Raw genomic sequence first — 14,711 nt, 5'->3', positions numbered from 1 at the left:
GCTTCAGACTTAGTTTGCGGGCTCATGTAGCTCTCTAGTTACCGTATTTTTCGCACCATAAGACACACTTTTCCCCCACAAAACAGGGGGGGGTGGAAAGTCTGTGTGTCTTATGGAGCGAAGAAACAGATTATATTTTCCTGTTTTCTTCTCCTAAAAAAATTGGTGCATCTTATGGAAAGGTGCATCTTATGGAGCGAAAAATACGGTATGTACCTCGGTGGGCTAACCAGTGTCAAGCGCAAAAACTCCCAGAATCACCCAGCTAGCATAGCCATGGGTCCTGCTGTTTGGGGATTATGGGAACTGTAGTCCAAAAAAGTAATTTTCCCAACCTCTCCTCTTAGCTTAGTAGTCTAGGTGTTTGGCTGCGGAGTGAGAGGTTAGGAGTTCGATTCCCCACTGGGCCTCCTAGGAGAAGAGCCAGCCTGGGTAGCCTTGGGCCAGCTGCACAGTCCCAGGGCACCCTCAGAAGAATGGGCTAGTCTACCACTTCCAAGTATTCTTTACCAGGAAAACCTTGGGAAGGGCCTCCAAAAGTCACAACTGACTTGACGACACATGATTATATTGTTATGAACCATTATTTTCCAAGAAAGATTGTAATTTTTTTTGTAGGATCCTTCATTTTCATCTTAATAAAAGCACCCAATGAGTTCAATTATGTCCTTTTTAAGATCTCTCCTGGATCCACACCGTGTCCAGCTGTCTCCTGCTCAACACACACCATCTTTTTTCTACACTGAGGAGGATCTGACCTGGTTTGTAGTTGGCTTAGAAGGGCCACTTAACAGAGATCTCCAGAAACCTGCCTAAACCCTGGAATGTTATCTAAAACCTCCCTTTTAATCCTTCCTCAACCTGCCGTCACTCTTTCGGTTTCACAGAGCATCACCCAACCCCATTCTGGATCGAAAAGCTGAGGTTTGAAGGCTCCCCTCTGCCCCCCCCCCAGCATTCCAGGTTGTGTGTTGTACTACACAAGAACTCAAAGAAAATGAGAAGCCATGGGTACGATGCATGTTGAGCAGCACAGAGCAGTGGTCCCCAACTGGGGGGGGGGGTCCCCAGATGTTCATGGACTGCAACTCCCAGAAATCCTGGCCAGCACAGGGAGTGGTGAAGGTCCTGGGAGTTTTAGTCCAGAAACATCTGGAGACCCAAGGGTGGGAAGCACTGATTTAGAGGGACCAATGATTTAATTCAATATAAGGCAACTTTATTCATTCTGAAGCTGGTCTTCCTCCAACTGATGCATTTGCCCAGGTTGATCTGCTCCTTAGAGTGACCGCCACACCAAGGAAAAGAGGGGTGCAGAATCCCAGCATCTTCCACCTCCTTACACTGTTATCAGAAAACACAGGTATGGGTGGCTTTCTGTTCTCCAGTCCCAAAGCACCTGTCACTGGAGCCCAGTTTCATCCTCCTTGCTGTCAACAGTTTCAAGGACACTGCAATTTAGCAGATTCAACTTCCGGGTACATCAAACAGCTCCCAACTTTCCTTCTCAGTGGCAGAAGGCTCCCGAGAGAGGAAATGCAGCTCTGGATCCAAGGGGTTGCCTCAGAAGCACATGTGATGTGTATGCAGAAAAGATGCCGTTAAAATCTTGCAAAGAAACTGCAGGGCATCAGGCAAATCCCTTTGCAGAACCTGGGAAATATCATGCCTTCTTGGATCCATCAAACGCCTTTGCTAGCTGGGGATTTGTAGGAGGTGCCGGCCATAAAAGTAACTTCTCCTGGCTATGTCCTCAATTCTTCCCCCTCTTTTCCTGTGAAGGCTGAGGCAGCAAGAGTGTTTTGGCCTGTGGGGCGAGCTTCAGCTGTTCCTCTGTGGCCCTGGATGGCTGCTAAGTGCTCTTAGATACAGGTGGCCCCTTGAAATGCAGAAAGAGCACATGCTCTTAAGAAAGGTCAAAACCTTTGCCTTCTGGTGCAGCTCTATGGAGAACCTCTCAGGCTTCTTAATGACATATTTTTCTTGCCTCTCTTGGGCAGATTATATTAATCAAACTGTAGATAAAGCTTACCCTCAAGGCATGATGCTTGACTAAGGAAGCAGAAGAAGGCTGAGTTGTGGGTAGGGGAACCCTGTTTTGGAATATCCCCTAGAAAACATGGTCAGAATACCACAATCACACACACACAAAATCCACAACCGGCAGAATCCTTTTCTCACCATATTGAGCATCTTGGGTCTTTCCAGAGATCCCTGGAGTGGATATCGCTTGCCTCGAAAACCTCCTTAGGGTCAATTCCAACTTGACGGCACACAACCGCCCAGAATAGACTGTGGGTCTAGATGGGCAGGATAGAAATCCAATAAACAAACAAACAAACAAACAAACAAACGAATGAATGAATGAATGAATGAATGAATGGCTATAAGCCAAGTCACTCACCAATCATGCTGCTTTGACCCTTAGATTCAACCGACCACCACAGCTACTGGGGCAGGGAAATAAAGTCTCGCACACTGTATGTTTTGTGTCGGCTGTCTCAGCCTAGGGTGGCGTTGAGCAAGGAAGAAAGGGTATTCCTGGCTCTTCCGATTTCTTAGAGGACAGAATGGTGGGCGAAAGTCTAGTCTGTATGAATGGCAGTCCCATTCCCAGGGCTGAGATAAGTTTAATTGACAGTCTGCATGTGGAAATGAGTAAAGGAAAGGAACACACACACCCATCCTTCATCTCCAGTGGCCAAGGGTGTTGTTAGGTCACCCTGGTTAAGACCCTTTGCTCGCTTTCAACACAATGTCACAACACTAGAAATTATACAAATGTGTGAGTCGATGGACGCGGAAAAGGCGGAGAACAGGAAACAACCAAGCACCACCTTGTCACCATAAACACAACCGTCGCATCTAGTTTCAAAAGTTAAGTCCGATCAAGCTTGGTCAATATTTGGATGGAAAACACAAACACATACACACACACACACACACACCAAGGAATACCAGGAACACTGAGTTAACTCTGTTCTAAGCATATATGTTTGATGCCAAACAATTTTCAGTAGCCCGGGGGGGGAGACTGTTCCTTTTGTGTATTAAAAATATAAAAACAAGAGACCAATGTTGCCTAAGAGAACTGAGAGGTTACGTCCCAGGGAAAGAGAGAAGTGTAACTCTAAGCATTTCCTTTCAAAACAGAAAGCGCTGTGAATTTTAAGTATAGTCTTGACATCCTAACACCCACCCCAAATTGCAGCGCTAATCCATTGCTTTTCTAAAGAGCTGTTAGGCAGCTGAAAAGCACATGGCGCGGAGTGGTGGTTTCTTCTCGTTTGTTCAGAGAGTGATGATGTGTTTTCTAGAAACAGTGCCCTCTGCAACAAACGGATGTTGATTGTATAAGGTAAGAAATTAAGCCTGCTCCACGCACTTTGAAAGAGGAACTTCCCAGGACCGCCAGACATTTCAGGTGCCGTTTTCTCCAAGAGGTCACCGTTGCTAAACCACCAGTCTCAACGGAGGGCTCCCTGCGCTTCGTAAGAAGCGGAACGAACAGGAACGAAGAAACTTACGGAGCATGCTGAAAAGATGATGGTTCAACTTCCCATTTTACTAGAAATTGCTGTTGCCAAAAGCAAGAATGAAGAACCCCTTCCCATGAGCTGAAGTGCATCTTCTGGAGGGTCATACATGCGGCCATTTCCAAGAAAATCACAAGGGGGTGAGCGTTGCTTCATCGCAACCAGAAGATCTAGCGGATGAAATCCTGCAGCTTAGAAAAGGAAGTCACACTAGTATAGCCATATCTGAATCACCTACAGTGGAGGCTGGTGTCAAGTTTCAGCAGCACAACAGCATGGGGGTGAGGGTGGGTGGATCATCACAGATCCCAGGGTGTAATTGGACCAGTTGATGTCACCCTAATCTAAGCTAATATTTATTGATTTAAAATATTCATGACCCACCTTTCTCCTTAAACAGGACCCAAGGTGGCTAACAACAATTAAATCATAGTACTGTACTTAAGTTTGTGAAAGGATGAAATCATACAATACTCCCCCCACCAAGAAGGAGGAGGAGGAGGAGGAGGAGGAGGAGGAGGTGGTGGTGGTAACAGGGAAACACATTCAATGCAGTAAGGTAAATCAATCCTTAAAAAAAAAACCACTTGGTAGCCATTCACTCAAGATAAGCTTGTCCGAAAGGAAAGGTTTCTGATTAAAAAGCTGCTTCTCAGGAAGGGCAGGTGAACACCTACAGTACAAACCACTCACATTTACTCATTACTTAAAAACAAGTAGAACGACATTCTCAGCAGGTTGTGCTACTGAAGGTGGTGGTCACACTTGGGAAGAATGAATGGTTTAAAAGTTTAGTAATCAAATACTCGAAATCTTTTACAGTTTGGTCATCAGCTTTCAAGGTGTCATATGCAGTCAGGCGTGGGTGTGCAAGGACACACAAATACGCAGTAACTCACCAACATCTGCATTGTGTCTTGCCATAACTGTGAGTTGGTTCATGGTGTTAACTTGCACCATGTTACTGTGCATTAACTAGCTGGCTGGTTCAGTGGTTTCAGGCACTGGCTGTGGAGTCAGAGGCTGGGAGTTCAATTCCCCACTGTGATTCTCCGACATCCTAACCCCTCCACCACACGCAGATGGGGATCTTGGGGGGAAAAATTCAACACGATCGGAATGGAGAAATCTTCCCAGAATAGACTGGAAGAAATTTAATTCATTGAGAAAAGACATGAACACAAACACTTCACAGTACTAAGCAAAGTATAGTTCCAACAAAAATGATGACAGATGTTTGTCCTGTAAGAGTTTGTATGTCCAATTTCTTATCTTCTTCCTATCCTATTCTTTCCTTGGTCTACTGAATGGGAAGACAGGAATTCTGGAGCACCTCAAACACAGACCCAGAAGCTGCTCAGAAACACCGCAAGATAAAACTAATAGGGAAACAATGTCCAAGCTTTGTTGCCAAGAAGTTCTGGCAAATCTTTTTTGTAATCTTCGCCAGACATGTTTATCTTTAATTGTTCAATGGTAAAATTAGATTATAAAACAGTTTGTTTAACCAATATGGGCTACAGCCAAGATAGGATTAAACCTATGTTTGAAAACAAATGTTTGAGGCTTCTCGGATCGACCCGCCGGGCTGCAACTTACCTTGGGGCTTTGTTTAATCTTGGTTCACAACGTGTTTGGCCAGTAAAGGTAAAGTTAACATAGAGTTGGTCCACAGCTTTTGGCACTGACTCCTGCCATGTCTCCTTTAGCCTTTAGCCCCAGATCCAGTAACTACCACTCTCAAGAGTCAGGCCACGCATCAAAGCAAAGCTGTTCTTCCCCAGATCAGCCAAATCAATCCTGGCGATCAACGGGGTGACAGATGTCGCAGCCAGATCACCCTCACATCCAACATGCCCTGATAAGGAATTTACCCTGATAACAGCCGGATACATCTACCTCCTCGTGCGGAGGCGACGTAGCGTGCTGTCGCGGAATGCCGAGCCCTAAATACGCCTTTGGCTGTTCCCTGCCACATCTTAGCTGTTGAATGTCTTCTTTGCATTTTAGTGTGTTTCAATTCTCCTGGGCTCACCTTATGACCATCACAAGGGTTTTTTAGAGGTTGCTAGTCTTCCTTCTTCTCCACCAACTAACAAATAAGTCAAAAAAGGGGATTGAAGATAAACACACGTATTTTTTTTCAAGCTGCACTACATGTTTGTTTTACTTCCAGGATAAAATTTAGAAATAAAATTTCCACTACCTGGGCCAAGGCTGTAACTCATGATTCTTATATAAAAATGCAGATTATTATTCCACGCATACTTACTTACGTGGAAGGAAGCACCAATGACTATAGCAAAAAAAAACCCTCCTTCCGCATCAACATGCAGGGAGGAGAAATCCCCTTTATGGCCTCAGAACACAGACCATTCAAAGGATAAGAAGTGGAGGATAAAAGAGAGAACCAGCTGGAGTAATTTATTCAAGCTTTCAAAAGACCTTTGTCAAACTCCTCACAATTAGCTACTGAAGAAACCGAGTAATCAGCGAGTGAGGTGAAGCACTGCTAGAAGGAACAGGGAAGGCGGTGAGAAGCTAAGAACTGGGAGACAATAGCAAATATATTGCTAACGTCATCCATCTCTTGGTTCACGATTTTGCTCCGAAGCTTATAGAACGTCCTTTTTTTTCCCCCTTAAGAGAAAGAAAGAGAATGTGGCTTATGAATCCCAAACAGGAATTTGTGTCTTATTTCATTACACACACAAAGAAGGTCCATCTGATATGTTTCCTTCAAGTTCCACTTCACAAAGATATGAAATTAAAAGCTGGGCCAACCTGCTGCCACCGATACGGTTATTTCACGTTCCACAGCAAAGCAAGTTATCACACCACGAACACTGTGTAGACTTTATCTAAGGCCACAGAGGGGCAGATGATGAAGAAGGCATGTTTTCAATATCTTTCCTTAAAGCTGCCAGTTGGGTTAGTTGACAGCGACAGGCCACCTCTGGTGGAGACGCCATCCTCCCACAGAGTTCACCTAAGAGACAACTCTCTGATCCGAACTTCTTGCACGAGAGCAGCGCGATGTTCTTCATAGTTGTCAATGTTTTTTTCATCCCTGTTGTTGATGAGATAAGACTTGGGGGATAGAGAAAGGGGAGGAGAGAACACACTGGCCAGAGGCAAAAAAATAAAAATCCCTTAATGAATGAATAAAGAAGAACACGTTTCTAGTTCACTGCAGCTTTGCAATCTCAGACTTCAGTAGTTGAGGTTGGCTGCAGATGCTTTCGGAGAAGGGAGTGGTGGGGGGAGAGCATGTTGTTGTTTAGTCGTTAAGTCGTGTCCGACTCTTCGTGACCCCAGGGACCAGAGCACACCAGGCCCTCCTATCTTCCACAGCCTCCCGGATGAGCTTCGATGACCCTGTCCATCCATCTCATCCTCTGTCGTCCCCTTCTCCTCTTGCCTTCACACTTCCCTAACATCAGCATCTTTTCCAAGGAGTCTTCTCTTCTCATGAGACGGCCAAAGTATTAGAGCCTCAACTTCAGGATCTGTCCTTCCAGTGAGCACTCAGGGTTGATTTCCCTCAGAATGAATAGGTTTGTTCTCCTTGCAGTCCAGGGGATTCTCAAGAGTCTCCTCCAGCACCACAATTCAAAAGCGCTCAGCTTTCTTTATGTTCCAGCTCTCACTTCCATACATCATTACAGGAAAAACCACAGCTTTGACTATGCGGACCTTTGTCAGCAAGGTGATGTCTCTGCTTTTTAAGGTGCTGTCGGGGTTTGTCATCACTTTCCTCCCAAGAAACAGGCATCTTTTAATTTCGTGGCTGCTGTCACCATCTGCAGTGATCATGGAGCCCAAGAAAGTAAAATCTGTCACTGCCTCCATATCTTCCCCTTCTATCTGCAGGTTTTCGTCCCATGTATCTTCCTAGGTTACCGATTTACTGGTGCCAACTTCCCCTAGTAAATGGGACTTAAAGCCACCTTCACAGGATAGAAATAGCTTTATGAACTAGAGCGTGAGGGAAGAAAATATACTTCCTACAATATTTCAACCGTGATTTAAATTCTGCTGCCTTTGTTTAAAGTGGCAATTATGGAACTTATCCCACAAGTATGATTTTTGAAGCCGCTATCTCCACATTCTCCATCCTACTGTGAATAGGGTGCTGTCAAGTTGACACAGTGCTACGCAACTGCTTTTTCTTTCTTTCTTTTTTTAACTTATATTTTTCCCCTAAAGAGCTGGTTTAATGATTAATCCCGCTTTGCTTTCATGGAAGGATTTCTGGTTGCCTCTTGTTTCATACGGCATTTCCAGGCGGAGGGCGAAAAAAGGGGGTGGGTGGTTTTTTAAAAATGGAAGAGAATCCATTGAAACAAGGAGGATTGTTCTATCCCAGTGGTTTAGACCCCAGATATTTTTGGACTAACACTCCCAGAAGCCTTCACCACTAGCTGTGCTGGCCACGATTTCTGGGAATTGTAGTCTAAAGAACACCTCAGCTGCCCAAGGTTCAGAGTCACTGGTATACCATCTTGTGCTCCATTTATACACAAACACACACAACTCCCAAATATGGAACGATAATGCCAATAAAACACCTACCCAGGAATCATTCCAGATATTACTGGACTACAATGCCCATCAGCCATTCGTCTTGGAGGACAGAGGACAGTCCAATAAAATCTGATGTTAGAGATGATGCATGTTCTGCTCCAGTAACAGGGAAAACAAATCCCTCGTTCATTAGACGGAGCTGTGCTTCCTATTGCAATTTGCAGCTGGCCAGATGTAGAAACCAAATCTAAATTGCTCCAGCATATGGTTAGCTTGTAGAGTAACCCACATTAAAATGGAAGGGGAAGCAGCAAAAAAATCCGACACTGCTTGTGGTCACGCAAGGGTGGCGCCTTTTGCAAACTATTTGCAAATGATGGCAGTTTCATTTCAGTCAATTTCTGGCAACTGCCCTCAGCTTTCAGGAAAAGCCTTCTACAGATTTGTTCCCATTGTTTTGATTCTGCCGTGGCTTTTAATAGTTAAATGGCTTCTTAACATGATAACATTTTGGATATGTTGACCTGAACTGGTTTTTAACCTGCATCTATTCTCTTCTTAGTCTCAGAGCTGAGTCTTAGAACTGGAAGGGACCTTATGGATCATTGGGTCTAAGCCCTAGCAAAGTGGCACAGTGGGGGAATCCAACTGCCAACGTCCGGCTCACAGCCCGAGATCTTAACCACCAAGCTGTCTATCATCATCATCATCATCTTAGAACTACAGAGCTAGAAGTGATCCTACGGACCATCAGCCCCCATCAAGGGGCCCCAGTGGGGAACTAAGCTCCTAACCTCTGTCTCCATAGCCAGAGAACTAACCCACTGAGCTATCCAGCAGTTCATAATAATCTTAGAACTAGGGAGCCGGAAGGGACCCTCTGGATCATCCAGTCCAGCCCCTGGCAAGGAGGTCCCCGTGGGGGAACGGTGCTCCCCCCCCTTTGGGTCTGCAGCCAGGGACCTTCTTCTGAACCACCTTCGATTCAGGTCTGGGAGAGAGATGGGGTACCAATCAAATAAACCAATAAATGCACCTTTCAGTGTCCGAAACACCCCACAAATCGATCTACAGTTGTCTGTTAAGTCATGATCTCTACTCATCCTAGAACTCACTTTTTTTGTGAAAGGAAACCAGCAGCGCCGTTACCAAGAAAACACACGCAGTTTGCACCGGATTTTTCCTTAGTCATTGTCCCGAAATTTGCAAACACAAAAGCCACCTCTCATCCCCCCCGCAAACAGGTTGTGGCAAGTTACTAAAGCCTCTTCACGCTGATGTCTTGGGTGAAGTTTGTTCTGCCATTCGTCATTTCTCATATGCTTATCACATTCAGCATGAATCACTCACCGCTGGCCCGTCTGGCTTGCAGCACAAACTACGTGTTCTTAAAAACATTGACATATTGCATCCAAGGAGTCTTACTGAAAAACACTTAATGCATGCAAAGGCAGACGCTGAGGCTGAAAAGATTTCTGCTTTCCTCGGCAGAGGAAATAACCCCACATACTTTTTTTTTAAAAAAAATATTCAAAACACATGAAGATTGCATCACACACACATACGAACAGGAAACTGCACCCACGAGTGATTTCTGAGTATAGGATGCACGCCGAAACAGATGCATGTGCCAAACTCTAGATAATGACTCCCCCAATGAGTGGGCTCCGTGCGTGACCTCAAGGGAGACAGTTAGGCTCAGGACTCTGCAAACCTACAAAGGTTGGGTTGTCATTGTACGCTGATGGACTGCCAAATCTTTGCAGCCCCAAAATACAGGCACTTAGTAGAACTCTCTTCATCCAGAAGAGGCGCTGGACCAAACCAAGCCCAAATTCTCCAAAAAGGACTGAACTAAAGCTATCATATTCCAGGCATAACATGAGAAGGCAAACTCACTGGAAAAGACAGCAACGTTGGGAAGACTTAAAGGAAGCAGGAGATGAGGAAGATCAAACTGAAGAGGGAGTGACTCAATAAGGGAAGCCATGGCTTTTAGTTTGTAAGACCTGGGCAGGGCCGTGGGTGTCAAGAACTTTTGGAGGTCATTAATCCACCGTGTTGTCGTAAGTCGGAAGCAACCTCATGGGCATGTAACAATACTGATTTTTACAACACAAAGCAAGGGATCCATTTTGAGGACATACAGTCCTTCCACAGAAATTCAACACAATTCTCTGGCTTCTTAACTTACCCTCAACGATCAAGAAGCAGCCAGCAAACCATAGAGCCCAGAAGCCCTAAATATGGCTTGCAGAGCAAGACTCTCGATTAGAACAAAGAAAGGTAACGAGGTATGGAGTGGGAGGAAGGGTCTGATGTTGCCCCTGTCCTCAAGGCACTTGAGCAAGACATACTGAGCCATGAAAAGAGCAGGGAAGGAAGGGTTCAGAAACAAAGTATTCATTATTGTGTTTCCCAAATGCAACTGGCTACATATCTAACATATTGATTAAACAAATCATCCATTAAGATTCCTTTCATCCCACTGCCTTACGAGTCAGTCCTTTGACTGCAGGGGAGGATCCCCGTTACTCATTTTTCAGCATTAAAAGCCGAAACCTTCTCAGAAATACTAAAAGAGGCCAGCAGGTTCTGCTCTAACCAAAGATGCCATCATCCTCATCCTCTTTTCTCACTCAGCTCAGCATCCAGCTTTCCCCACCTCCTCTTCACAGAAGTGTTATGAAAAGAATTTATACATATTTTCCCCCTTCTTGGACACATACCTAACGTGGGTAGGCTTACAAAAAGCCGGAACTTGCTAGACCAAAAGGAAGTGAATCCGAAAGGGGAAGTGGGCCGCAGTTTGCTGAACATATTTTAGCACGGAACAGGGCAACGGATGCCACCAAAAAGTTTGCACCCTTCCACGCGCTGAGCCACGCAGCGTGCAGGAGGAGACGGTTAATTCCGGATACTGTCATCGGCTTTTGGTTGACTCGCACATATATACGTGCATGTCAACCAAAAGTCAGCCAAAAGAAGCTTAAAAGAAACACAGGAGCTTAAAACAAAAGAGGGACTAAAACTTGAGAAACCCAATAGCAAGAAAATGTTGTGATCCATAGGAATACTTTTTCAAAAGCCTGATTTCTTGGACCATTGAAAAGAGTTATTCTGTTTTTCACAGGACGTAGAAAAGAAATGCTAGAAGCTGTCCCTCAAAGTTCTAGCTGTGACATACAAAAGTGCAACCCCATATAAACCTTCAAATGCCTACCTTCCCTCTCACGCAGAGCGAATGCCGTTTTAGATCAACCAGCAACACCCATGGGCTTATTTTAATTGCTTGCCCCCCTTTTTGCCTAACATACTCACGATTTCCACACTTCAAAATCTGGGTTTTAGGAATTCGTTCCGGCATTAAAACGCAGAACAGGTCACTTCCTTCCAAACAACACCATCAATATATATGTACATATTTTGGGACTAAATCTCACTGTTGTGCTTCGCTCCTCAGAAAATGTACACAAGACCACATTGTTTACCATCCCTGGTGTTGTCAACAGCCGATATTGCTCACTGGTACATATTGCGTGTAAAACTTTGCCTCGGAGCTGCTTCAAAATGGTTGAGGAGAAATCCCCGAGCCGGCCAGCCACCAAGTTCTGCGAGTCCTCAAGGAAGAGGGACAGTACAGTGTAGTGGTTAGAGAGCTGGGCCAGGATTTGGAGAGGCGGCTGATCATCTCCAGGAAAGCCAACAGGTGACCCTTGCTTTGGCCCAAATCTCTAGCTAAAATCAATCTGGATCTAGTCCGGATCTCTGGAGTTTGTTGGGAGGATAAATGTTGTGAGCATCCGGCCATAGATACTGCCTTAAACTCATTGGAGGAAAGGTGGGGTATAGACATTTAAGGAATCAAAGGAAGAAATCATCCACCCTTCCTTTTCTCCTAATCCTTCAGTCTCGCCCACCTGTGCAGCCAGGAGCTCAAAAGTTAATTATAAACTCCTTCCTCCCCCCCTCCCCAAGCAGGATGAGTGCTTCATTACTTACAGCTGCGCTCGCAGGTAAAGGCCACCGGGCGAGGGGGTGGGGGGGGGTCGGCGGCAAAAGTCCAGGCCCGCAGGTGGATTTAGGGACCGGCTCTGCTGGAAAAGCGCGCAACTCACTTTTAAAATTTTCTTTTGGGGGCGGGGGGGGGGCAACTAAAAAGAGGGAAAAGCTGCGAAGTTGCCAAAACCAACCAACCACCCAGTGGATCAACCTGGGAGGGAAGGTTGGGGGGGGGGAGAGAGAGAGAACCACACCTGCGCGCGATCCCCGGCTTGCCCTCGATCCACCCCCCGTGGCTGGGACACAGGGTAGCCGCTTCAAGGAGGGACGGGAAAGGGAGGGGGGGGGGGCGTCAGCCGTTCAAGCATCCTCAGAGGCAACCTCTCCCGCGCCTGCTTGTCGGAGGATCGGTCGGCGCGCCTACGCGGAAACTGCGCGGCGGCACCACTCACCTCCCCGGTCCGGGTTAGGCTGGGCTGCCTCTCCGTCGCTGCCGCCTTCTCGCTCCCGTCCGGGGAAATTAGTGGGGGGGAGGTCTCCTCGCGAGTCGGGAGGGAGCCCCTCCGCCCAAGGGCCGCCTGGAAAAGGCGCTGCCTGCGCTGCTTGCCCGCGGACCGCGGCGGCGGCGGCGGCCTGGCCTCTCGGCTGCCCTCTAGCGGCCGCCTGGCCCCGAGTCCGGCCGTGGGAACCCGAGCAGGTGCTCCCCCCAGGGGGGCGGGGCGGGGCCTCGAGGAAAGCCCCGCCTCCCGGGCCCTTGGCCGGCGGGGAGCCGGAGGAAGAGGGCGGGGCCGGCGAGACCGGACCTCTTGGACCTCCAGGAGGGAGCCGGTCATTCATTCATTCATGCATTCATTCATTCATTTTTTGTTTTTTATCTCATTTTATTTCTATACCGCCCTGTTGGTGCCGCGCCCTCCTCCTATTCGGGGCGGTTTGCAGCGAGTTAAAAAAACCTTGCAGCCAATCCTGTATTAAAGAAAAAAAAACTGTTCAACAAGCCACCCAAAACTGGTAACTTTTTTGTTTTTTCTTGGCGTGGTTGGGTTGAATTGTTTCTATTTAAGATATACTGTACCATGATTGCCACGCTTTGGTTTCCGACGTGCAGGCAAGAGGAATCACTTCTTTTACTTTATTGAAAATATGTTTTACCCCGCCTTTCTCCTTGGAAAAAGGGGGAACGTCTTAAAAAGTTGAAAACCGTGAGGATGCAAAATTCATTCATTCATTCATTCATTCATTCATTCATTCATTCATTCATTCATTCATTCATATATATATTTGTACCCCGCCTATCTGGTCAATGCGACCCCTCTAGGCGGCTTCCAGGCAGGTTTTAGGTTTCACAGGTATATTTACCTGTTGTTGCTAAAATTCCAAACTCCATCTGGATCTCTAGGGAGGGAGTGGGGGGAATTTGTGTGCTTGCTTGTGCATGCATGCATGCGTGGTTGGGATTGCTTCGCTCGTGCATGCACGGTTGGGAGTGCTCCTCTCGTGTTTGCTTGGCGGTGGGATGTATTTTAAAGCATTGGTCAGCAACCTTGGGCCTCCAGATGTTCTTGGACTTCAACTCCCAGAAACCCTGGCCAGCAGAGGTGGTACTGAAGGCTTCTGGGAGTTGCAGTCCAAGAACATCTGGAGGCCCAAGATTGGGGACCACTTTTTAAAGCATCAGGAGCCCAGCCGGGCCCCCGCTGAGCCATGGGAGGTATATAATCTCGTCAAGTGTGCTTTAAAAGCTGAGCCTGAGTAATTAGACGACACCCCCCTCTTCCCCCCCTCCATGTTTCTAAAAAATCTCTAGAGAGGAAGCTTTCCTTTGGCTTGACAGTACTCTGATCTAGTGCAAGAAGGCAGTGGAAGAGTCTCAGGAGATATTTTTTATCCTGTTGTCCTCCTTCTTGTGTACCATCAAGTTGCCTCTGACTTAGGGCGACCCTATGGATGAGCCGCCTCCAAAAGGCCCTGTCCTCCTCTGCCCTGGTCAGCTCTTAATCAGCTCTAAGGTCGTGGTTTCCTTTAGGGAGCCTGTCCATCTCACATTGGGGCCTTCCTCTTTTCCTGCTGCTGTCTACTTTTCCCAGCATGATGGTTTTTTCCAGAGACCCCTGCTTTCTCCTGATGTGCCCCCAAATAGGACAGCCTCGGTTTCAGCCCCAAAGCGCCTAGCCGCTATCCGGAGCTCAACTTCTCCAGGTCTGTACTGTATTTCTTTCTCTCTCTGTTTTTCGTTTCATCTCCTATCTTGAGGTCTGTTTAACAAAGCCTTCTTTATCCACTGACCTTTACAACCTGAGTTCTACTTTTTTTTTCCTGCACCAGTCTTTCCTTCCCATGACCTTAGAAGCAGAATGAAAAATGTAATTACAACACAATGCAAAATGATGGTTTCTTCTTCTTCTGTAAATTAACAAAGTCAGCCTGCTCCAGAGAGAGCAAAGGTGTGATCTATCCCTCCAGGGAGCTTAGTCAGCCCTCCAGTTGTCTCCCAGTTTAGAAGGCTGTAAACCTAATTGGTGGTCCCAACCACTGGATTTACACACCTGTCAACTCATCCCTCTGCAGCTGATTCTCTGTACCTACTCTAATTGCAATTGCCAATTAGATTGAAGGCCCCACCCCACAATAGTTTCTGCAGCTGTC

General features: G+C 46.6%; 1 protein-coding gene across 4 annotated transcripts in view; it reads right to left on the bottom strand.

The window, feature by feature from the left end:
• ADCY7 (adenylate cyclase 7) overlaps positions 1-12,654 on the bottom strand; it is a 61,382-nt gene extending 48,728 nt beyond the window's left edge. For 2 of the 4 annotated variants that reach the window (XM_072980637.2, XM_072980641.2), the window contains exon 1: positions 12,518-12,654. The gene's annotated coding sequence lies outside the window, so the exon portion shown is untranslated. Of the gene's footprint in view, positions 1-9,413; positions 9,534-11,384; positions 11,536-12,517 lie in introns of those variants that run through there. The other 2 variants (XM_078380451.1, XM_072980638.2) reach the window with 2 other exon arrangements.
• Positions 12,655-14,711: the final 2,057 nt, after the last annotated feature.

The sequence above is a fragment of the Pogona vitticeps genome, chromosome 10 (assembly GCF_051106095.1).
Source record: "Pogona vitticeps strain Pit_001003342236 chromosome 10, PviZW2.1, whole genome shotgun sequence".
Classification (NCBI taxonomy): Eukaryota; Metazoa; Chordata; class Lepidosauria; order Squamata; family Agamidae; genus Pogona; species Pogona vitticeps.
Note: the sequence above shows the minus strand (reverse complement) of the source record. Positions and strands in the feature narration are given on the sequence as shown.